This window comes from Crinia signifera, chromosome 2 (assembly GCF_055691185.1).
Source record: "Crinia signifera chromosome 2, ASM5569118v1, whole genome shotgun sequence".
Lineage (NCBI taxonomy): Eukaryota > Metazoa > Chordata > Amphibia > Anura > Myobatrachidae > Crinia > Crinia signifera.
Genome location: NC_139218.1, coordinates 167589976 through 167614955, shown reverse-complemented (window position 1 = coordinate 167614955; position 24980 = coordinate 167589976). Strand labels below are relative to the sequence as shown.

Sequence of the window (24980 nt, the reverse complement as noted above, 5' to 3'; positions counted from 1 at the left end):
TCATGGGATACAATGGACACCCTTGTCTTGTGCCATTTGTTATCGGAAAGGAGTTTGACACTATACCATTGACCATAATTTTTGCAGACGGGACTGAATATAATGCTAATATACCCTGTAAAAATGGACCATCCAAACCAAAATGACGCAGTTTCTCAATCATTAAAAGGCCAGCTAATCTATTGAATGCCTTCTCGGCATCTAGAGAAAGCATTATTGCCGGGCTTTTCCTGGAATTAATAATGTGTATAAGGTTAATAACCTTTCTTGTATTATCACGGGCCTGATGACATGGTATAAACCCAACTTGATCTTTATCTACTAAATACGGTAAGACAGTGTTTAAACGAGATGCTAAATTTTTTGAGTATAGTTTTAAGTTGTTGTTCAATAGAGATATTGGCCTATAATGGGCACAATTTGTTGGGTCTTTACCTTCCTTATGAATGACAATTATACGTGCCTCTAAAGCTTGTGGAGAGAATGGAGCCCCATTCATAATACTATTAAATAAAGTGATTAAGTGTGGGACAAGAACCTCTGCGAAAACTTTATAATAAGCCGCAGTAAAGATTTATGTTTTTTATCCAGAATTTTTAGCTGTTCTGATAGTGTACAAATGCTCTGTGATCTAGTTTTTTTTAGCATGCGCAGAAATACTTATCAGATGTCCCCTAATCACCGCTTTATGTGCTTCCCATAACAGCAATGGGCTTGTCTCTGGTGTGTTATTAAGAGTGAAATAATCTCGTAATTTAGCAAATATGAGGGTTTTGTTTTGCGGATTAAGGAGGATCCGATCATTAAGTCGCCACTGCCCAGGACCTTTACTCATCTCTGTGTCTTGTATATCCACACTCACTGGGCCATGGTCTGACCAAGTCCGTGGCATTATGGACACATCAACAATGGACTGAGTCAATTCGGGGCTGAAAAATATCATGTCCAATCTATTGTAGACCGTTTGCAATGGCGAAAAGAACGTATAATCTCTTGCAGAGGGTTCTTTAATTCTCCATGTATCAAATAATAGTTGGTGGGAAAGAAGATTAATAAACGTCGATGAGGCCCCAGATGAGATTTTCTGAACCGATTTGGGTAATGGATTAGATCTGTCTGTTCATCTATAATAGTATTAAAGTCTCCCGCTAGAATCACATTTCCCTTACGATATAAAGAAATATGTCCATCTAAAGTTTTAAAGAAGTGAGATTGGTTTTGGTTAGGTGCATAAATGTTGATTAGTGTATATGGTGTTTTACGAATTAAACCTTGAATAATTATAAATGTCCCCTCTGGATCTTGAATGATGTTGGATAGTGCGAATTTTATATGAGCTGCAATAAGAATAGCCACTCCTTTTTTTTATGCTGTGGATCACATGCATGATAAACATTTGGGTACCGCCTACTCCTTAGCTCTGGATGGCGAGTTCCCGAGAAATTAGTTTCCTGTAAAAATACAATGTCACCTCTCAATTGTTTAAGACTTAAGAATAACAATTATCTCTTATGTGGGCTATTAAGTCCTCTTACATTTAGGGACACTATTTTGAGTACCATGGAAATATTTCGTTATAATACAGCTGTATCAAAAACAAATTTGCAGTGGTTTGAATTTGACTCCCGGGCATGGAGTTATTTTGCTGGTAATTTTTAATCACATATATACGCAAACCTAAAACTAAAGAAATTCCAAAAAAAAGGAAAGGGAGGGGAGGACCGGAACAGAATTTAAGTCTGTTCCACATATCGGACCCAAGGGTAAAAGTGGCTAGATAGCCAAATTTGTCCGATTCCGGACCTAATGTCCGGTTGGGGGTTAGCCTCTTGCGCTCTCAAGTCGTCAACGTACTTGAGAGCCAACAAAAAAAAATGTGGGACCAAATTAAACAAGGATCCCAGGCGCGTAAACCAGTCTACTACGTATATAGTTCTTATTTAACTATAATCAAACTTATTATCCTTTTTTTTAACTGAATTAAAAAGGGGTACTTAACCCCAATTATAAAATTATAAATGAGACATTTTAAACAATTCGAGATCAAAAATTAAATCTACTCAAAGTATTTTAACCAGACCAATTATCGTCAATTATGAATTATGCTGTGTTTTATTCAGATTTACTCTATTATCAATACCCTTTTAATTGCTATCTGATATACAGTTTAAAAATATTGTCTGACACTTAACTAAAAAAAACAGTAGACTCCGTCAGATACACATCCTTGTAGATCACACCCACGTGACGTGATAGCATGAAGAAGTGTTCTGACTTATTTTTACTTTTACTATTACTAAAATAATTACTTATAGTATGAAGTTTTAAGAAGTTCAGGTTATAACTCTAGAGCTTGAGCCCACTGTCTGCCATTCCTCTCTCGGGGGGGATTTTCGAATTGGTCCTGTGTGGGAATTTAAAGATGGATTTAGACAGGGTAGTTTCAATGAATGAAGTATCCACAGAGCTTCATCCGGAGTTCTTGCAGATAGGATTTATCTTCCGATCTCACTTGTAATCCAAATGGAAAGCCCCATCTATATCTAATCTGGTGGTCTCTGAGAATTTTAGTAATCTCGCTCATCTCTCTTCTTTTTGCCAGAGTAATTGGTGATAAGTCCAGAAAAATTAAAAGAGTTACACCCTCAAAGACGATTTGAGCAGTTTTGCAGGCTTGAATATAAATGTTGTCCTTTGACTGAAAGTAGTGTAATCTTAGAATGACATCTCCTGGTTGAGTGGGGTTTTGAGATCGTGGTCGGAGAGCTCGGTGAGCACGATCTAGAAGTAGCATTTCGTCTGGAATTGTAGGGACTAGAGTTCGGAAAAGACGAAGTACATTAGGAGCAAGTTTCATCTTTGCTCCTTTGGCCATGGCTAGCCATGGCTAGCCAGGGCTATTCTATTGTTCTCAGCTGCAATACGTATTGTATTGCAGCTGAGAACAATAGAATAGCCATGGCTAGCCATGACCAAAGGAGCAAAGATGAAACTTGCTCCTACTGTAGATAGTTTTCTAAGTGGGGTGTCTCCACTGACTCTGGAATGTTCCTTATACGGAGGTTATTCCATCTCCCGCGATTGTCCAAATCCTCATGTTTATCAGATAAAAGGAGGATGTCATGTCGCATTTCAATACTACTTTGTTTTGACATCTGTTGGTAGCTAGCTATTTTGTCATGTTTCATCTCTAGTGCGTTTACTCTGGTGCCCAAATCATCTATAGTAGTTTTAAGCCCTGAGACGGCGTTAAGTACCTCATCATGAATCATTTGGCGGAAGTTGCGCAGTTCAGATAGGATAGTGCTCATGTCCGCCTTTGTCGCTGGAGCTGATGATACATCCATATCAGAACTTTTTAATAAATCACCTCCCGGTAAAGGAGACAGGGCAACTCTCTGCGAGCTAGGCACAGGGTCAACGTATGATATTAGAGACTGAGAATCTGCCTTCTTTTTCCTTTTTGGCATTTGATGTGGAATGGTTTAAAAAGACTTCGAGAAATAATTATGAAAGGCTATAGTTCCTTTTTAAAGTGGTGCGCGCCTGGGATTAACATATCCCGCTATTACATTTGGAGTTTAGTGAATTAGCAATTAGAACTCCTATATATGTTTTGTAATTGTATTTGTGAGTGCTGTGCTTCTATGTCCTGTTCAAACTAGCACATTGAACACGTGTATGCAACTACTGAGTTGCGCTGAAACTAGAACGTGTTGCTAGACATCTGTAACAAAGATTTTATTTTGCTGAATGACACTTATTTTTTTTTTTTTTATATTCTAAATGAGGCCGTACCAATGACCTATAGAGTGGCATTATTACTTATTTATTTCTGATAGCTGATTCCTCTCCCTATGCAAACAAGCATCTGACTAGCCTTCCTTGCTGTTATGTTACATTGCTTACCTGCCTTTAAATCACCTGAAATAGTCACTCCTACAGTAGATCCCATTCCTCCTCAGTAGCTCCCAGTGTAGTGCCCTTAATACTATTTTTAGCATTTGGATTTTTGAGATCCAAGTGCATGATTTTGCATTTTATGGCATTAAATGTAATTGCCACACTCTTGACCTCTAGTCTACCAATATCATCATTCCTCTAAGATAAGCTATATCTACGGCCACACATTTATCTATTACTTTAGTTACACAGTCAAAAAATGTCAAGATGGTTTGTTTGACATGCTCTACCCCAGTGAATCTATGCTGTTTGGGATACTGTAAGTACCTGGATTTGAGATAATCTATAACAATTTCTATTGAGTGTTTACATCAGCTTCTGTACCACTTATGTAAGGCTTGCTGGTTGGTAGTTTCCTGCCTCTTCCTTGCTTCCACTCTTGTGCAATGGGACTACATTAGCTCTTTTCCAGTCCTCTGGAATTACTCCTGTAGCTAGTGACTGGTTGAATAATTATGTTAATGGTGCTACTAGCACAGCTTTAAGCTCTTTTAGTATCCATGGATCCATCCCATCTGGCCCCATTGCTTTATCCACTTTCAGCTTTAAGAGTTCTGTTAGGACCTTCTCCTCTGTAAATGTACTTGTTTTATTTTTCTGAATATCCCTGCACCATAACTATGGCCCCTTCCCCTCCTTTTCAGTAGTGAATACTGAGCAAAACTAATTATTAAGATGATCTGCTATTACATTATTTCCCTCAACAAGACTCCCAGTCTTATAATTCTGCCTTTAGTATTATTATCCCTCAAAATATGCTTAAATATTATTGCGAAGACATAATCTTTTTAATTTACTTATATGTTGACAGATAATAAATCAGTTTAACCAATTTATCATTGCAGGATACAAGTTGTGCTCAGAGACATCTACTCTACCCCCTCAGAATGTGTGAGGACAACCAGACTGAAGTCACAGTGATTATGCTACTTGGATTTAAAGGTCTATATTCATACAAATTTCTACTCTTCATCCTGTTCCTCTTCTCCTACATAATGGTGCTTAATGGAAACGTGATTCTTGTTGTTTTGGTGTCTATATGTGAACACCTCAAAATTCCAATGTTCATCTTCCTTAGGCAACTAGCAGTCGCTGATATCCTAATAACCACAACCATTATACCACTGATGTTAGATATCATATTAAAGGATAAAAAAAAACATATCTATCACAGGTTGTTGCATGCAGATGTACCTTTTTGGCGTTTCTGTATTTTTGCAATGTTTTCTTATTGCAGTAATGTCTTATGATAGATGTTTGGCCATTTGCAATCCAATGAGGTACAATTCCATAATGTCACCCGATGCCTGCATGAAAATTATTGCTGCTTCTTGGCTATTTGTCTGCATTTTATCATCTGAATTAATTGTGGTTTGCCAGTTGCAATTTTGTGGTCTAAATTACATTGACCATTTCTTCTGTGATTTTGGCCCGCTTGTACAAATATCCACCTCAGACACTTCCACCTTGTTACTGGTTGATTTGGTCTTGTCTTTTGTTGTGGTTTTTATTCCTTTTTCAGTAATCATCTTAACCTATATAATTATTTTCTACAACATAATTAAGATTTCTTTAAACAGTGGAAGGAAAAAAGCCTTCTCCACATGTAGCTCCCATCTTGCTACTGTGTGCACATATTATGGAACACTAATGATAGTTTACATGGGGCCATCAGGTGACAGCTCATATGTCCAAAATAAGTTATATTCTCTATTATATATAGTAGTGACTCCCATAATGAATCCCATTATCTACAGCCTCAGGAACCGCGAGATCAGACAGACTCTGCAAAAAGTTATTATTATTCGAACATAATAAAATATCTATAAATACAACACGACAATAGTAATTAAATATTCTACTGATATTATATTAAAGCTTTTTTAAAGACAGTTATAATCCCCCATGATCATGTTCTCAGAGCTGTGTGCACATATTATGGAACACTAATGATAGTTTACATGGGGCCATCAGGTGACAGCTCATATGTCCAAAATAAGTTATATTCTCTATTATATATAGTAGTGACTCCCATAATGAATCCCATTATCTACAGCCTCAGGAACCGCGAGATCAGACAGACTCTGCAAAAAGTTATTATTATTCGAACATAATAAAATATCTATAAATACAACACGACAATAGTAATTAAATATTCTACTGATATTATATTAAAGCTTTTTTAAAGACAGTTATAATCCCCCATGATCATGTTCTCAGAGCTGTTCTCAGAGTTCTTAAGCTAGGGGTGACAGGGGTTGCCGTCCTGGGGCCCCCATACATCAGGGCCTCCACACACTGCTTCAGAGGAGTCTCCCACCAGCAGCTCAGCTGTTAATTAACTGCAGCTGCCAAGGTGCTCCACAATGCACAATCTTGTGGGATTGCTTCACGATCCCACAAGACAGTATGTGCTCCAGCGGCACTGTTCCCTGCCATAGGCGAATCTAGAATTATGGTAATGGGTGGTCCCAGATCTAGACACAATAGCAGGGGGACCTTTGTGAGGCATAGCCCCATGGCAAAAGGGGTGTGGCCTCGTGGGAAGGAGGCGTGGCATCACAAAAAGGGGTGTGGTATTACACTTTAGACCATACACAGTAATGCCCATTACACATTTTAGCAAACTCCGTAATACCCATTACTCATAAAGCCACACACCATAATGCCAATTACACATAAGGCCACACACCATAATGCCCATTACATATTTTGCCACATAAGTGCTGTTTACCTACGTGCTCATTTCTAGGGGGTTCTTGCTTGATGGCACCATAGTACCCATTACACATGATGCCGCACACCATAGTACCCATTACACATGAGGCCGCACACCATAGTACCCATTAAACATGATGCCGCACACCATAGTACCCATTACACATGATGCTGCACACCATAGTACCCATTACACATGATGCCGCACACCATAGTACCCATTACACATGATGCTGCACACCATAGTACCCATTACATATGATGCTGCACACCATAGTACCCATTACACATGATGCTGCACACCATAGTACCCATTATACATGATGCTGCACACATAATGTCCCTTACACATGATGCTGCACACATAATGTCCCTTACACATGATGCTGCACACATAATGCCCCTTACACATGATGCTGCACACATAATGCCCCTTACACATGATGCTGCACACCGTAATGCCTCTTACACATTAAGCCACACATTAAGCCACTTGTAGCGTCCCTTAAGCAATGCCCCCAAAAGTGCCACTTACTGTAAATTTTTATATGAGCCTTCGCTGCTGCAGGGAGAGATGGAGAGCGGTGCAGCTGCTTCTATGGGAGAGGAGCAGAGCGCAACGCAGAGCACACTCCCATTCCCGTCCTGGTGTCCCCTCTAGCCGAGTGGACATTTGAAATATTGTGCGCGCTGTTGTTGTGCGTGACGTCGGGGAAGCACGCTGGGCACTGGCACCACATGACTAAAGGGGGGGCGGGCTGAGGTGAAAGCGGGGAGAAGAATTGGAGCGGAAGCTGCAGGGGTGACAGTCATTGACAGCTGGGCAGAGAGCAGGGGGCTGCCCGGCTGTATTCAGAGCACTGCAGGTCACGGCTGTTTGAAATAATACCCCTTTCACAACAGAAAATGCAGGGATTTACCCGGGAATATGGTCCCAGGATCATGCAGGGACATTCCCAGGCTGACCCCTTATACATCAGCCTAGTCCCTGCATTTTCTGGAGTGAGGGGGAGAGACAACCACTCCCCTCTCACTACCCCCCTTTAACCAACCAGCTATATCTTTGGAACCAACTGACCCATTTACATGAGACCAATATTATATTGAAGAACTTTTGAGTTGGCTTCGAATGATTTTGGTCCCGTGAAACTGGGCTGTTTGGTTCCAGAGAAATCTGCCCTCAAAGAACATAAACAGTCATGAAATTACATTTAAGAAATGAAAAAAACTGTTTAACCTCAATATCCCTGGAACCAATTAACCCATATGGATCCAGCCTGGCATCAGATTGAAGGCCCAGCGATTTGGGTTCGACTGAGATCAACCTCGGGCTTCAGTGATGCCGAAGGGGGAACTCGCAGCCGTTGAACTGGGTGGGGGTCGGAATTAGCGGGTCCCATGTTATCCTATAGGGAAAACGTTCCATCTTTGCCTGGCTGTATCTCCTGTTCCCAGGGGGCTAGAGACATGGGGCTGGGCTCGTTGGAAATCCCCATCCCTCAGCTACAAAATGGGCTAATGGGTGGTCCGGTGCACCCCCAGACTACCCCCTAGATTCGCCTATGTTCCCTGCTGCTTCAGGGACAGCCTGCCAAAACAGGGGGTTAGCGCCCTGGGTCCTAGGGTATTGTAAATGTCCGGCGGCACAGCACTACATGGTGGAGCATCTCTAAATAAAATGACAGCTCCCAGCAGCCCTTACTGTCGGAAGCAAGGGATGCTGAGAGCTGTAGTTTTATTTACAGCTCCTCCACTGTAGTGCGGTGCCGCTGGACACTGGGTGCAGTCAATTAAGTAAGTGTGTGGGGGGTGGGGCTTTGCCAGCAACTTTACTGGTGGGGGCTCCCACAACTGATGTTGCCCCTCGACCCCACCAACCTAAATACATGTTCTAACTTGTATTTAGACCATAATGCTCAATTTCCCCACTCTATGTTACAGACTATACCATGGCTCATTGGGGTAAATTTACTAAGATGGGAGTTCTATTTCAGATGGGATGTTCCCTATAGCAACCAATCAGATTCTAGGTATTATCTTCTACAAGGTGTTAGATAAATGAGAAGTAGAATCTGATTGGTTGCTATGGGCAACATCCCATCTGAAATAGAACTCCCTTCGGTACTCTTTACTTAGTGCGGCGCCCGTCGCGGGCATCGCGGGTACATTAATGTATGGCCGCGACGCGACCGACGCGATGCCCGCGATTTGCCATTGAAATCAATGTAAAACATAAAAATCGTGTCGGTCGCGTCGCGGCCGGCCATAAACGTACCCGCGATGCCCGCGACGCGATGCTCACGATTTCCCATAGGGAACAATGTTAAAAGTCGCGATGGACCCGATTTTAGTGTTAAATGGCTCAATCAACCCGATTTGGCCATAGGAATCAATGTTAAATGGGCCACAGAGCCCATTAACCCTTAATTGTCCCCCCAATTTTTTAACGCCACCCCACGATCCACGCCAACCCGAAGCGTGGCGAGCGCAGCGAGCCCGCGAGGGGCGGCGGTACGCGTCCTCCGACCTTTTCATGCCCTACTATCCACGTCGGCGTGGTGTGAGAATATAATAGTGTGGCGAGCGCAGCGAGCCACCGAGCCCGAAGCGTGGCGAGCGTAGCGAGCCCCGCGAGGGGACGCGGATACCTTCACAGGTAGACGCGTCCCCTCGCGGGCTTCACAGGTGTCCGTGGCGACCCGGACACCTGTGAAGCCCGCGAGGGGACGCGTCTACCTGTGAAGGTATCCGCGTCCCCTCGCGGGGCTCGCTGCGCTCGCCACGCTTCGGGCTCGGTGGCTCGCTGCGCTCGCCACACTATTATATTCTCACACCACGCCGACGTGGATAGTAGGGCATGAAAAGGTCGGAGGACGCGTACCGCCGCCCCTCGCGGGCTCGCTGCGCTCGCCACGCTTCGGGTTCGCGTGGATCGTGGGGTGGCGTTAAAATTTTTTGGGGACATTTAAGGGTTAATTGGGCCTAATTCAGGGTTAATATGGCCAAATCGGGTCAATTGAGCCATTTAACAGTGAAATCGCGGTCAATCAGCCTTTTTTAACATTGTTCCCTATGGGAAAATCGCGGTCATCGCGGGCATCGCGACCATCCAATTTTACCCGCGATGCCCGCGATGACCGCGATCACCGCGATTTTTACCCGCGATGACCACGATTTTGATCGGTGGCGCCGTGCTAAGTAAAGAGTACCCTCCCTTCTTAGTGAATTTACCTCCTTGTCTTATCTACAAGACTGTTTGCCATTCTATTATAAAAGCAAGATCTGTGTACAGAATCCTCAAATATCTGGTAAACTGCTTTACAGAGCCTCAGTTAAACTGGAATCCGTGTAGATTCCCATGGGGGTGACATGAGGAGGGGGCTTGTGAATAGTAAAATGTGCACTGGGTGGGGTGACAAATGGGGTAGGGGGCCTGTGCATAATGCAGTGTATTGGAGGTGAAAGGGGGAGGGGCCTGTGTATAGGGTGGAGTGACAAATGGGGAGGGGGCCTGTGTATAATGAAGTGTGTACTGCGTGGGTGGCATGGGGGAGGGGGGTCTGTGTATAATGTAATGTACTGGGGGTGACATGGGGAGGGGGCTTGTGCATAATGCAGTGTCTTGGAGGTGATTTGGGGGAGAGGGCCTGTGTACTGGGTGGTGAGACATGGGGCAAGGGGCCTGTGTATAATGAAGTGTGTTCAGGGGGGGTGGCATGAAGGAGGGGGCCTGTGCATAATGCAGTGTCTTGGAGGTGACATGGGGGAGGGGGCTTTTGCATAACGCAGTGTGTTCTGGGGGCTCCCTATATACCAAAACCCTCCCTTGCAGCAGCCTAGAACTCTTGCTGATAGTGCCTAAACTTAACCCCCTGCACCGCCCAGGCTAACCCTGTTCCCCCAATAGGGCCAAAACCTAGATAGAGAGATAGATAGAGAGAGATAGAGAGAGATAGAGAGAGATAGAGAGAGATACTGTGCTGTGAAATTGTGCTGCTGCAGTGTAATAGCTAGATAGAGAGATAGATAGAGAGAGATAGAGAGAGATAGAGAGAGATAGAGAGAGATACTGTGCTGTGAAATTGTGCTGCTGCAGTGTAATAGCTAGATAGAGAGATAGATAGAGATAGATAGAGAGAGATAGAGAGAGATAGAGAGAGAGATAGTGTCAGAGAGTGCTATATTTTGTGCTGCTGCAGTGTGATATAGTTATAGATAGAGAGAGAGAGATAGAGAGAGATAGAGAGAGAGAGATGGATAGAGAGGCCTAGTGACAGAGTGCTATATTTTGTGCTGCTGCAGTGTGATAGTTATAGAGAGATAGAGAGAGATAGAGAGAGAGAGATAGAGAGAGATAGTGACAGATTGTGCTATATATTTTTTATATAACTGACTGCTGCCCCCTCCTTTTGTGCTGATCAGTATAAATTAACTGATCAGCAACTTTTTGGGGGCGCAGGTTTTTTTTTATATATAGATATACCTGTCAGTGCTGCTGCTGCAGTGTCATAGAGTGATAGATAGTGAGAGATAGAGAGATAGAGAGAGATAGTGACAGAGAGTGATAGAGAGTGCTAAATTTTGTGTCTGCTGCCCCCGCCTTTTGTGCTGATCACTATATCTGAGGTGATCAGCAACTTTTTTGGGGGTACAGAGGTTTTTTTTTTTTTATATATACCTGTCAGTTGCACCAAAGGTTGTGCACCTGCTGCCCCTCACTGGTAATCAGTGTCGCATCACTGATCACCTTTTTTTTTTTTTGTGGGTGCTGTGTGGTCTTTTTTAATTTTTTTTTTACACACACTGTGATTTTGTGGGTGTCCTGTGGCCACTGTGCGCTGATCAGTGACGTACATCACTGATCAGCTTTTTCGGCACAGGGTTGATCTATTTTTTTTTTTTTGATCAAATTCCTGTTGCCTTTGAGCGCTGTTCAGTGACAGACGTTACTGACCAACATCTGTGCTCAATTTTTGGCGCAGGACCTTTTTTTTTTTTAACCCCTTCAATTTTTTTTTTTTAACCCCTTCAATTTTTTTTTTTTTTTAACCCCTTCAATTTTCTTTTTTGGTATAAAGTATTTTTTTTTCTGCACTACATACACATTACACACTACATTCCCCCCAGGTTGAAATAAAGTTTGTACCCCCCCTACACTATACACGTGTTGAAACATTTCACTACCAGTAACACAAAAATAAAAATGGCATCCCAAATGTCCTCCCAAATGTCCTCCCAAATGTCCTCCCAATCATCCAGGAGAATGTATTCAGTGGAGGAGGCATATGCCATGCTTGCTTCTGACTCTGACACAGCCAGTGATGCAAGCGGGGAATTTGAAGGATTCGTCTTAAGCTCCTCTTCCTCCTCTGGTGATGAGGGACCCCCTCAAAGACGCCCCCGTAGAGCAGCTGAGACCCCCCCCCAACAATTGATCTCGTATGGACCCCACCACCAGACAATTTTGAGCCCCAGGTTCCTGAGTTTTTGGCCATGCCAGGAATCCAATTTGATTCCACAGGTCTCAGAGAAATTGACTTTTTCAAATTATTTTTCTCTGATGATTTTATAAATTTAATGGTGGACCAAACTAATTTATATGCCCAGCAGTTTATTGCTCAAAACCCCACGTCATCATTTGCTAGGTGGACCCCTGTAGATGCAGTAGAGATGATGACGTTTTGGGGTCTGGTGTTTCATATGGGCATAGTAAAAAAGCCAGAAATTAGGCAATATTGGAGTACAGATGTTCTGTACAGTACTCCATTTTACCGTATGGCCATGACCCGGACTCGATTTGAGACAATTCTTAAATTTATACATTACACCGATAATGCACAGTGCCCACCCAGAGATGATCCCACCTTTGACCGGCTATTCAAAGTCAGGCCGGTCATTGATCATTTCAGTGCCAAATTTGAAGAGGTGTACATCCCTGAAAAATTTATTTGTATCGACGAGTCCCTTATACATTTTAAAGGAAGGGTTAAATTCCGCCAGTACCTTCCCAGTAAGAGGGCAAGGTATGGCATAAAAATGTATAAACTGTGTGAAAGCACCTCAGGGTACACCCACAGGTTTAGGGTTTATGAAGGGAAGGATTCAAGAATTGAACCGCCAGAATGCCCCCCCTCCCTCGTAGGTGTTAGTGGGAAAATTGTCTGGGATTTAGTGCACCCCTTCCTGGATAAAGGTTATCACCTCTATGTGGATAACTTTTACACTAGCATCCCCCTGTTTAAGGCCCTTGGTTCAAGAGGTACAGCAGCTTGCGGTACTGTGCGCAAGAACCAAAGAGGCCTCCCAAAAACGCACATTGCCCAAGTAATGAGAAGGGGTGAAAGCAGGGGAATATGCAACGAAAATATGTTGTTGGTCAAATATAAGGACAAGAGGGATGTCCTTATACTGACAACAATTCACGGAGACAGTACCACCTCCGTCCCTGTACGAGGTACCAGTACCCACACCTCAAAACCTAATTGTATCCTGGATTACAATAGGTACATGGGCGGAGTGGATCTTTCAGATCAGGTACTGAAGCCGTACGTACAGTGCCCTGCGGAAAACAAAAATCTGGTACAAGAAGGTGGCCGTGTATATCATCCAGATGGCACTGTATAACGCTTACGTGCTATTCCGTTCTACCGGCCAGAGGGGGACATTTATGCACTTTCAAGAGGAAGTCATAAAGGGCCTAATATTTGGGAACCAGCAGGCAGAGGGCCCCAGTACTTCTAGTACTGGCCCCCGTATTGTACCAGGGCAGCATTTTCCTGATGAAATCCCCTCCACTGGAAAAAAGGGCAGGACACAAAAAAGGTGCAAAGTTTGCTATAAAAAGGGAATAAGAAAGCAAACTATTTTCCAGTGTGACACTTGCCCCGACAAACCCGGCCTATGTATAAAGGAGTGTTTTAAAATATACCACACATCTATGGAATATTAGGTTCATAATTTCACCGTGCTTCGGGGGTCTTGCTAATGCCACATAGCACCCACCATTCATTCCACCAGAATCTGAGCCGCAAAATCCAAAAATCACTCCTTCCCTTCTGAGTCCTGCCATGCACCCAACTGGTATTTTTTGGTCACATGTGAGGCATTGCCGTACTCGGGAGAAATTGGGGCACAGATTTTGGGGTGCTTTTTCTCCTTCATACCTTCTGAAAATGAAAAATTTTGAGCCAGAACTGCATTTTTTTGTAAAAAAATGTAATTTTTCATGTTCACTGCCCACTTGTATCAAAATTGGTGAAACCCCTGGGGGTTTGAAATGTACACTATACCCCTAGATGAATTCCCTGAGGGGTGTAGTTTGCAAAATGGGGTCACTTGTGGGGGGGTTCCACTGTCTTGGTGCTTGGGGGGTCTTGCTAATGCGACATAGCACCCACCAAAATTCCACCAGAATCTGAGCTGCAAAATCCAAAAATCACTCCTTCCCTTCTGAGTCCTGCCATGCACCCAACTGGTATTTTTTGTTCACATGTGAGGCATTGCCGTACTTGGGTGAAATTGGGGCACAGATTATGGGGTGCTTTTTCTCCTTCATACCTTCTGAAAATGAAAAATTTTGAGCCAGAACTGCATTTTTTTGTAAAAAAATGTAATTTTTCATGTTCACTGCCCACTTGTATCAAAATTGGTGAAACCCCTGGGGGTTTGAAATGTACACTATACCCCTAGATGAATTCCCTGAGGGGTGTAGTTTGCAAAATGGGGTCACTTGTGGGGGGGTTCCACTGTATTGGTGCTTTGGGGGTCTTGCTAATGCGACATAGCACCCACCAAAATTCCACCAGAATCTGAGCTGCAAAATCCAAAAATCACTCCTTCCCTTCTGAGTCCTGCCATGCACCCAACTGGTATTTTTTGGTCACATGTGAGGCATTGCCGTACTCGGGAGAAATTGGGGCACAGATTTTGGGGTGCTTTTTCTCCTTCATACCTTCTGAAAATGAAAAATTTTGAGCCAGAACTGCATTTTTTTGTAAAAAAAATGTAATTTTTCATGTTCACTGCCCACTTGTATCAAAATTGGTGAAACCCCTGGGGGTTTGAAATGTACACTATACCCCTAGATGAATTCCCTGAGGGGTGTAGTTTGCAAAATGGGGTCACTTGTGGGGGGGTTCCACTGTCTTGGTGCTTGGGGGGTCTTGCTAATGCGACATAGCACCCACCAAAATTCCACCAGAATCTGAGCTGCAAAATCCAAAAATCACTCCTTCCCTTCTGAGTCCTGCCATGCACCCAACTGGTATTTTTTGTTCACATGTGAGGCATTGCCGTACTCGGGTGAAATTGGGGCACAGATTATGGGGTGCTTTTTCTCCTTCATACCTTCTGAAAATGAAAAATTTTGAGCCAGAACTGCATTTTTTTGTAAAAAAATGTAATTTTTCATGTTCACTGCCCACTTGTATCAAAATTGGTGAAACCCCTGGGGGTTTGAAATGTACACTATACCCCTAGATGAATTCCCTGAGGGGTGTAGTTTGCAAAATGGGGTCACTTGTGGGGGGGTTCCACTGTCTTGGTGCTTGGGGGGTCTTGCTAATGCGACATAGCACCCACCAAAATTCCACCAGAATCTGAGCTGCAAAATCCAAAAATCACTCCTTCCCTTCTGAGTCCTGCCATGCACCCAACTGGTATTTTTTGTTCACATGTGAGGCATTGCCGTACTCGGGTGAAATTGGGGCACAGATTATGGGGTGCTTTTTCTCCTTCATACCTTCTGAAAATGAAAAATTTTGAGCCAGAACTGCATTTTTTTGTAAAAAAATGTAATTTTTCATGTTCACTGCCCACTTGTATCAAAATTGGTGAAACCCCTGGGGGTTTGAAATGTACACTATACCCCTAGATGAATTCCCTGAGGGGTGTAGTTTGCAAAATGGGGTCACTTGTGGGGGGGTTCCACTGTATTGGTGCTTTGGGGGTCTTGCTAATGCGACATAGCACCCACCAAAATTCCACCAGAATCTGAGCTGCAAAATCCAAAAATCACTCCTTCCCTTCTGAGTCCTGCCATGCACCCAACTGGTATTTTTTGGTCACATGTGAGGCATTGCCGTACTCGGGAGAAATTGGGGCACAGATTTTGGGGTGCTTTTTCTCCTTCTTACCTTCTGAAAATGAAAAATTTTGAGCCAGAACTGCATTTTTGTGTAAAAAAATGTAATTTTTCATTTTCACTGCCCACTTGTATCAAAATTGGTGAAACCCCTGGGGGTTTGAAATGTACACTATACCCCTAGATGAATTCCCTGAGGGGTGTACTTTGCAAAATGGGGTGACTTGTGGGGGGGTTCCACTGTATTGGTGCAACATAGCACCCACCACTCATTCCACCAAAATCTGTGCTGCAAAATCCAAAAATCACTCCTTCCCTTCTGAGTCCTGCCATGCACCCAACTGGTATTATTTGTTCACATGTGAGGCATTGCCGTACTCGGGAGAAATTGGGGCACAGATTTTGGGGTGCTTTTTCTCCTTCATACCTTCTGAAAATGAAAAATTTTGAGCCAGAACTGCATTTTTGTGTAAAAAAATGTAATTTTTCATTTTCACTGCCCACTTGTATCAAAATTGGTGAAACCCCTGGGGGTTTGAAATGTACACTATACCCCTAGATGAATTCCCTGAGGGGTGTAGTTTGCAAAATGGGGTCACTTGTGGGGGGGTTCCACTGTATTGGTGCTTGGGGGGTCTTGCTAATGCGACATAGCACCCACCAAAATTCCACCAGAATCTGAGCTGCAAAATCCAAAAATCACTCCTTCCCTTCTGAGTCCTGCCATGCACCCAACTGGTATTTTTTGGTCACATGTGAGGCATTGCGGTACTCGGGAGAAATTGGGGCACAGATTTTGGGGTGCTTTGTCTCCTTCATTCCTTGTGAAAATGAAAAAATTTTGAGCCAGAACTGCATTTTTGTGTAAAAAAATGTAATTTTTCATTTTCACTGCCCACTTGTATCAAAATTGGTGAAACCCCTGGGGGTTTGAAATGTACACTATACCCCTAGATGAATTCCCTGAGGGGTGTACTTTGCAAAATGGGGTGACTTGTGGGGGGGGTTCCACTGTATTGGTGCAACATAGCACCCACCATTCATTCCACCAAAATCTGTGCTGCAAAATCCAAAAATCACTCCTTCCCTTCTGAGTCCTGCCATGCACCCAACTGGTATTTTTTGTTCACATGTGAGGCATTGCCGTACTCGGGAGAAATTGGGGCACAGATTTTGGGGTGCTTTTTCTCCTTCATACCTTCTGAAAATGAAAAATTTTGAGCCAGAACTGCATTTTTGTGTAAAAAAATGTAATTTTTAATTTTCACTGCCCACTTGTATCAAAATTGGTGAAACCCCTGGGGGTTTGAAATGTACACTATACCCCTAGATGAATTCCCTGAGGGTGTAGTTTGCAAAATGGGGTCACTTGTGGGGGGGTTCCACTGTATTGGTGCTTGGGGGGTCTTGCTAATGCGACATAGCACCCACCAAAATTCCACCAGAATCTGAGCTGCAAAATCCAAAAATCACTCCTTCCCTTCTGAGTCCTGCCATGCACCCAACTGGTATTTTTTGGTCACATGTGAGGCATTGCGGTACTCGGGAGAAATTGGGGCACAGATTTTGGGGTGCTTTGTCTCCTTCATTCCTTGTGAAAATGAAAAATTTTGAGCCAGAACTGCATTTTTGTGTAAAAAATTTAATTTTTCATTTTCACTGCCCAGTTGTACCACAATTGGTGAAACCCCTGGGGGTTTGAAATGTACACTATACCCCTAGATGAATTCCCTGAGGGGTGTAGTTTGCAAAATGGGGTAACTTGTGGGGGGGTTCCTAAATTTTAGCATCTTATGGTGCCTAGAAACCTACATGGTGCCTAAAAAATAATCTCATAAAAAGGAGGCTCCAAAATCAAGTAGGTGCTCCTTCTATTATGAAGCCTGTGGTTTGGTCAACGTGCACACTAGGGCCACATATAGGATATTTTTGAAAACAAAAGAATTGGGGGAATCAATTTTTAGTCACATTTCTCTAGTAAAATGTACTGTGTTCCTTAGAAAAATGTATTAAAATTGCAAATCTGCAAAAAAAATGAAATTTTGAAATTTCACCTACACTTTGTTTTAATTCCTGTGAAACACCTAAAGGGTTAACAAACTTCCAAAATGCTGTTTTGAATACTGTGAGGGGTGCAGTTTTTGAAATGGCATCATTTATGGGGGTGTCTCACATACAAGTCCCTCAAAGTCATATCAGAACTGAACTGGTCCCTAAAAAAATCAGTGTTTGAAATTTTCTTGAAAATTTGAGAATTTGCTATTCATATTGTAAGCCTCCTAGTGTCCAAAAAAATTAAAAGAAAGTTGAAATAATGATGGAAACATAAAGTATACATATGGTCTATGTTAGTTATTAACTATTTTGAGTGGTATGATTATTTGTCTCACAAGCAGAAAATTTAACATTTTGCAAATCGCTAAATTTTCCATTTTTTCACGACATTTTGGTATTTTTCACAAAAAAACACAGACTGTATCGACCCAAATTTACCACTAATTTGAAGTACAATGTGTCACGAAAAAACAATCTCAAAATCACTGGGATAAGTAAAAGCAAAAAAAAGTTATCCCCACTTAAGTGAGACATGTCAGATTTGAAAAAAATGGCTCTGTCAGGAACGCAAAAACTAGCTCTGTCAGGAAGGGGTTAAGAGTGCAACATTGCACTAAGGCCCTTATTCTGATCGGTGCGGACTTTCCAGAATTCTTACGGTGCGGTCCGCACGCCACGCTGTGCGGCGGCGTGCAGGCTTCGTCCGTAGAAACGCCCACGTGTCCTCCGCATTCGGACGGACTCACTCTTTAAGAACAGGGCGTGTGTACGGACGACATACAAACCGTGCGTGTGCGGTGGAAACGTACAGATTCTTGCACGGTCTTCCCGCACAAGCACGGTCTTACCGCGTCAGAACGTACGGGAAGCTGTCCGTACGCCCCGATGCGGAGTATTTACGCTCAATCCCACACTTTTTTACTGAGTACACACAGCGATCACATGACCCACTTAGGCAATTAGCCAACCTCCTGAAAAAGGGATTGTTATCAATTTCAATCAATTAAATGCTCATCTATACTGACCCACATTCCTACTACATTCATGACACACATTAACCCTTACAGCATGTGACCCTAACATACATCTATTTATTTATTTATTAACAGTTTCTTATATAGCGCACACAGATTCCGCAGCGCTTTACAGAGCATAGTTATAATCAAAAACACATAACAAATTACATTACAAGACAATTTAGGACAAGTACATGGTTAATATGGATAGTTGCATCAGGGGACCGGACACTGAAGCAATCATCAGGGTGGCAGTGGTTTATATATTCTAAGAAAGGCACATGAGGAGAGAGGGCCCTGCCCGTGAGAGCTTACATTCTAAAAGGGGAGGGTTAGACAGACAGGGGTGACACAGAAGGGGAAGAAGTGGGCATAAACGGTAGGTTAGGATGAGAGATGGTCAGGTTTTATGCAGGAGGGTGGGAAGATGACAGCTTAGTCTTTGATATTTTAAGTCTAAAGAAGCGCTGAGTCATCCAAGAGTAGACAGCAGAGAGACAGTTGCAGATATGAGTGAGGATAGAGGGAGAGAGATCAGGAGAGGAGAGGTAGATTTCAGTGTTATCAGCATAGATGTAATAGCGGAAGTCGAGTGAGCACATAAGCTCACCCAGAGAGGACGTATAGAGAAAGAGGACACCTACTATCAATGGAAGAGCAGGAGAGGTGAGGTCATTAGAGGTACAGCTGGTCATTTTCAAAACTGACAGTGCAAGTACAAGCTTTAACAGTGATAGTAAAAGTTGTTTGCAGATGTAAAATGCTGATGTTATGGTTGAATTGCCAAATTAAGCAGCCAGGAGTAGTATGTTGTGTGAATGAATTGAACACACTCAAAGCAGACTTTGGTTTTCTCCGTTGTTGTTTTGTCCTTCAGTTACACTTCAGTTTAACGCTGGTATAACGCTGTAGTTATGAATCAGTTTTCCCACTTTAATAACGGCCCACTTCAATCTAGGCCCACAGATAAAATCTGCCCACAGCCGTATGCAATGACTACTTAAGTACTCTAACAATGCATGAGTTCCCAATAATTGGAATCCACTCGCTCAGTCCCCACCCCCTACAACACATAGCAATAAAAGTGGCTTAGAAAAACAAAACTAGCATTCCAGGATACTATATATCATCTAGAATAAAAATAAATTCCCCCCTACACACTGGCTAGGTACTGTTGTGAATTACACAGAGGAGATGTTCAGTGTGTTACCTAGTAGTACAAATCAATCCCACACAATAGATGTAATGCTCTGCAGTACAGAGGAGATGTTCAGTGTGTTACCTAGTAGTACAAATCAATCCCACACAATAGATGTAATGCTCTGCAGTACAGAAGAGATGTTCAGTGTGTTACCTAGTAGTACAAATCAATCCCACACAATAGATGTAATGCTCTGCAGTACAGAGGAGATGTTCAGTGTGTTACCTAGTAGTACAAATCAATCCCACACAATAGATGTAATGCTCTGCAGTACAGAGGAGATGTTCAGTGTGTTACCTAGTAGTACAAATCAATCCCACACAATAGATGTAATGCTCTGCAGTACAGAGGAGATGTTCAGTGTGTTACCTAGTAGTACAAATCAATCCCACACAATAGATGTAATGCTCTGCAGTACAGAGGAGATGTTCAGTGTGTTACCTAGTAGTACAAATCAATCCCACACAATAGATGTAATGCTCTGCAGTACAGAGGAGATGTTCAGTGTGTTACCTAGTAGTACAAATCAATCCCACACAATAGATGTAATGCTCTGCAGTACAGAGGAGATGTTCAGTGTGTTACCTAGTAGTACAAATCAATCCCACACAATAGATGTAATGCTCTGCAGTACAGAGGAGATGTTCAGTGTGTTACCTGTTGGAGACAAGAGATGATGAGTCAGATGAATCTGGTATAACGCTGTAGTTATGAATCAGTTTTCCCACTTTAATAACGGCCCACTTCAATCTAGGCCCACAGATAAAATCTGCCCACAGCCTATCCGGCCACAGCCGTATGCAATGACTGTTGCAATGTCTGTATAACATGCTTACATTGTAAATACAATTTCTACTTTCTTCACCTTCAATTGAGTGCTGGGGGCAGATTTATTAAACTTGGAGAAGAGATAAACTGGAGATAAAGCGTAGAAAAGGTAAAAGGAGATAAAGCACCAGCCAATCAACTCCCAACTGTCTTTTTCAAACACAGCTGATTGGCTGGTGCTTTATCTCCTTTTACCTTTTCTCCGCTTTATCTCCAGTTTCTCTCTTCTCCAAGCTTAATAAATCTGCCCCTAAGTCTTTTCTTACTTGGTCTGCTCCGGAGATTGGGTGAGTGTGACGACTATTATACCTGTATGGACCCTGCACCTGCATAACTACTAACAGTGAGTGCCTGCCTGCCTTTACTACTATATGTATATATATATATATATATATATATATATATATATATATATATATATATAGTACAGAGGAAGACCGCACTCGCACTCATCTAGTGCAACTTGGGGTGCCTTATAAAGAGTGTATATTTTTATGTATACACCCAAACATAGTCCAGGATTCCCACACTTTTGTGCAGGATATAGGGCACTCGCCGGAATTAAGAGTATTTGAACTCAAAAATCAATCATCAAAGGCATTTGATTTATTTCACAAAAGGTGCTCCATATGCTCCAACGTTTCGGTCCCTGCCTTGGACCTTTGTCAAGGAGCCTAAAATACATGCATACAATGGTTCAGTGTATATATCAAAACATGGTCCAACACAGGACCCAACATAATGCATTACAAGGTTGGCATTTCAAAGAGAAGCACAAAAAATCTGTTACATTACTTGTTATGAAGAAAGAGTCAGCGTGGTTGTAGATGAAAGGAGCCTCCAGGATAGGGAGTCAGCACCTACTGTGAGGTTGCCCGGGCCCGACATTTATACCCACTTCAATTACTTTACCGAGTTACAGCCGGCGTTCGCGCCGCGCTGTGCGCCCCGATACCGGAAGTACGGGCGTCCGGAAGAGACGGCGCTGGACCGCATCATGGTCCGCATAGCGCGCCTTACGTCACTGGGAGCAATGGAGTACTGGGGACTGATGGACCGCAGGATGGCACGCATGACGTGCGCATCTCGCGGTGATAGTGTTTCAAACGTATACACTATTAAGTAAAAGTGAAGAGGGATAGTCGGGTTCCATAATATAGTGGTGTAATAACGGCTGTGTGTATTGAAGATACACACAATATATTATATAACAATTCTGCAATTATATATAAGCGAAAAGAAGTTTATAGTAGAAACAAATCTGATTGGTGCGCTCATATTATTACCACTATATGGGGTTTTTTATGCTAGAACGGGATATGGTACCTACTTAATGTCTGATCCGCCTATGTCAGACATCTAATATTCACAGGATGCTAGCATCATGTATACTATTGATTTATGTGTAAGAGGAAGGGATTTATATAATGAATGATGAATGTCAAGTTTTTTTTATATTATTTTATTTATTTATTTTTATTTTTATTTTATTTTTATTTATATTATTATTTTTTAACCTATTTACATGTGAAGGACTCTATCGGCTTGTTGATGTCAAAATATGAAATAAAGCATACCCATGGGTCATAGAGTTATTGCTACTATTATTATCCCTAACATAGGGGAGCGCCATGGACATTTATAACCTATTAAGAAGAATGTCATACAAATACTGAATATGTCGTAAGGACCATATAATGCATATAAGGATGACCTATGCGAGAGACATATATAGAGAAAAGTTATAAACAATATATAGAGAAATTGTAAAAATATAAATATGTATATGTGTGTAAGGTCCAATGACCTTTATATACCCAGAGAATGAAAAATAGGGGAACCACCAAGTGCAAAAAATGGGTAAAAAAAGGGGAGATGGTAGAAAATGAATAAATATATAAAGATATAAAGATATAAAGATATAAAGATGTAGAGATATCAAGGTGATCAGTGGTAAGAGAATCCATTGTAGACACAGAGCCACCTTAAGTGAGAGAGGAATGTTGTCAACAGCATGTGAGGAAGATGGATACACAGACACTCGCTGCGACCATCTTATCATCTCATTTTTTTAAAAAGATAGACAACGGGTTGTTCTCATTTAAGCCCCTGGGGGCCAATGTTCCAAGTTGGTGGATCCATCTGCTTTCCCTCTTTTTTAAGAGAAGTCCACGATCACCACCTCTGGGTGGCGGAGGTATCCAGTCGATCAGACGACATCTTAAGCTGGAAATTTGGTGACCTGCAGTCAGGAAATGACGTGGGATAGGGAGTTCGGCTTTACCAGTCTCAGTTGCAGATCGTATTGAGTTTCGGTGGTTAGCCATCCGTTCTCTAAATTTCCTTGATGTCATCCCAACGTATGCTAAGCCACAAGGACAATTAAGTAAATAGATGACATGGTCCATTTGACAGTGCAGACGATACTTAATCTTGATGGCTTTGCCCGAATGCGGGTGGGGAAAAGTAGTGCCTGGTGTCATACTGTTACAGGTCGTACAGCCTGAACATCGAAAGCAACCTGGGCGTTGGGTGTGTAGCCAAGTTGTTTTAGGTGCCACAGTTGGGCTTGCAGTCGGTCTCATCAGAAGTTGTTTTAAATTGGGGCCTTTTTTGTAGGCCATCATTGGGGGGCCATGTTTTTGCAGCTTCAGGGTGTTGTCTGACTTTACTATAGGCCAATGATGTTTCAGGCTCTTTTGGATCTTGGAGGATGTGTGATCAAAAGTGTTGATAAAGATCATCCGAGGCGGATCTTTCTTGGAGGTATTCGGTCCCTCTGGTCTAGCCATGTTTATACGTGCCTTGTGTAAGCATCTGGATAGTATGTTAGCTTGGTAGCCTCTCTGGATGAATCTACTGGTCATTTCACGTAGTTGGTATTCCATGATGGAGGCATTGGTGTTATTTCTAATTACACGCATGTATTGCGATATTGGCAAGTGTTCCTTTAGTTTTGGTGGATGTTGGCTCTCTGTGGATAGCAGAGTGTTTCGATCCGTAGGCTTGCGAAATAAACTGGTCTGTAATATGCCTCCATGTATTTGCACGTTGATATCAAGGAAATCGATAGAGTCATTTTCAATGCGATGTGTAAATTTTATTGGGTGATTAAGTCCATTTAACTCGGTTACCATCGTCTGGAACTCGTTTTCTGATCCTGTCCACAATAGAAAGACATCATCGATGAACCTTTTGTAAAAGCGAATGTGATGGCCATATTTTGGCAGTATGAAAGTGTTCTCATACTCCAACATAAATAGTCCGGCATAAGCAGGGGCCAAATTCGAGCCCATTGCGGTGCCAGATGTTTGCACATAGTACTTATCATGATATAAAAAATGATTGTAGGTCAGGATGAGTGATGCCAGTTCTACCAGGAATTCAGTTGGAGGCTTGTTGACTAGGCGTTCGTCTAATTTCTTCTGCAGTACCTTGAGGCCATCGTTGTGGGGATCACGGTGTACAGTGAACTGACGTCCATTGTTGCTAGTAATATCCCATCTTCGAGATCAATCTCACGTAGCTTGGTGATAAAGTCAGCTGTATCTCTGATATATGTATTGCTTTCAATTACAAGCGGTTGCAAATGGTGGTCTACGAAGATTGCTAGCGGTTGCAATAGAGACTGGCGGGCTGAAATTATTGGTCTTCCTGGGGGTTGCTCGAGCGATTTGTGGATTTTTGGGAGTGTGTACAATATCGGACATACAGGAAACTGGACAGAAAGAAAATCAAAGTTATCCTTGGACAGCCATTTAGTAGCGAGACCTTTTTGTAGCAAGATGTCTACTTTTCGTTTGAACTCAGGGATTGGGTTCTGTGCCACCTGAATATAGGTCTTGTTATCAGATAACTGTCGCATAATTTCTTCGTGGTATATATATATATACACATACATACATACAACAAAAGAGGAGCGCTCCATAGTGTAAAACTGATATTGTTTAGTAAGCATACAATGCTCCGGTATATCCAACAAGGACTCGTACCGCAAATAAAACAGGTGTGGGCTGGATACCACAAGGTGTAATAAAACTAGAACCAGGCAGATCTACCACCATCCGGGGCACTGTGAACACGTACGATCAAACCACACACTCACGCACCCTATAAC

General features: G+C 42.5%; 1 pseudogene; it reads left to right on the top strand.

Annotated features, from left to right (window-relative positions):
• Positions 1-4850: 4850 nt before the first annotated feature.
• Positions 4851-5778, top strand: LOC146058456 (olfactory receptor 11A1-like; annotated as a pseudogene).
• Positions 5779-24980: the final 19202 nt, after the last annotated feature.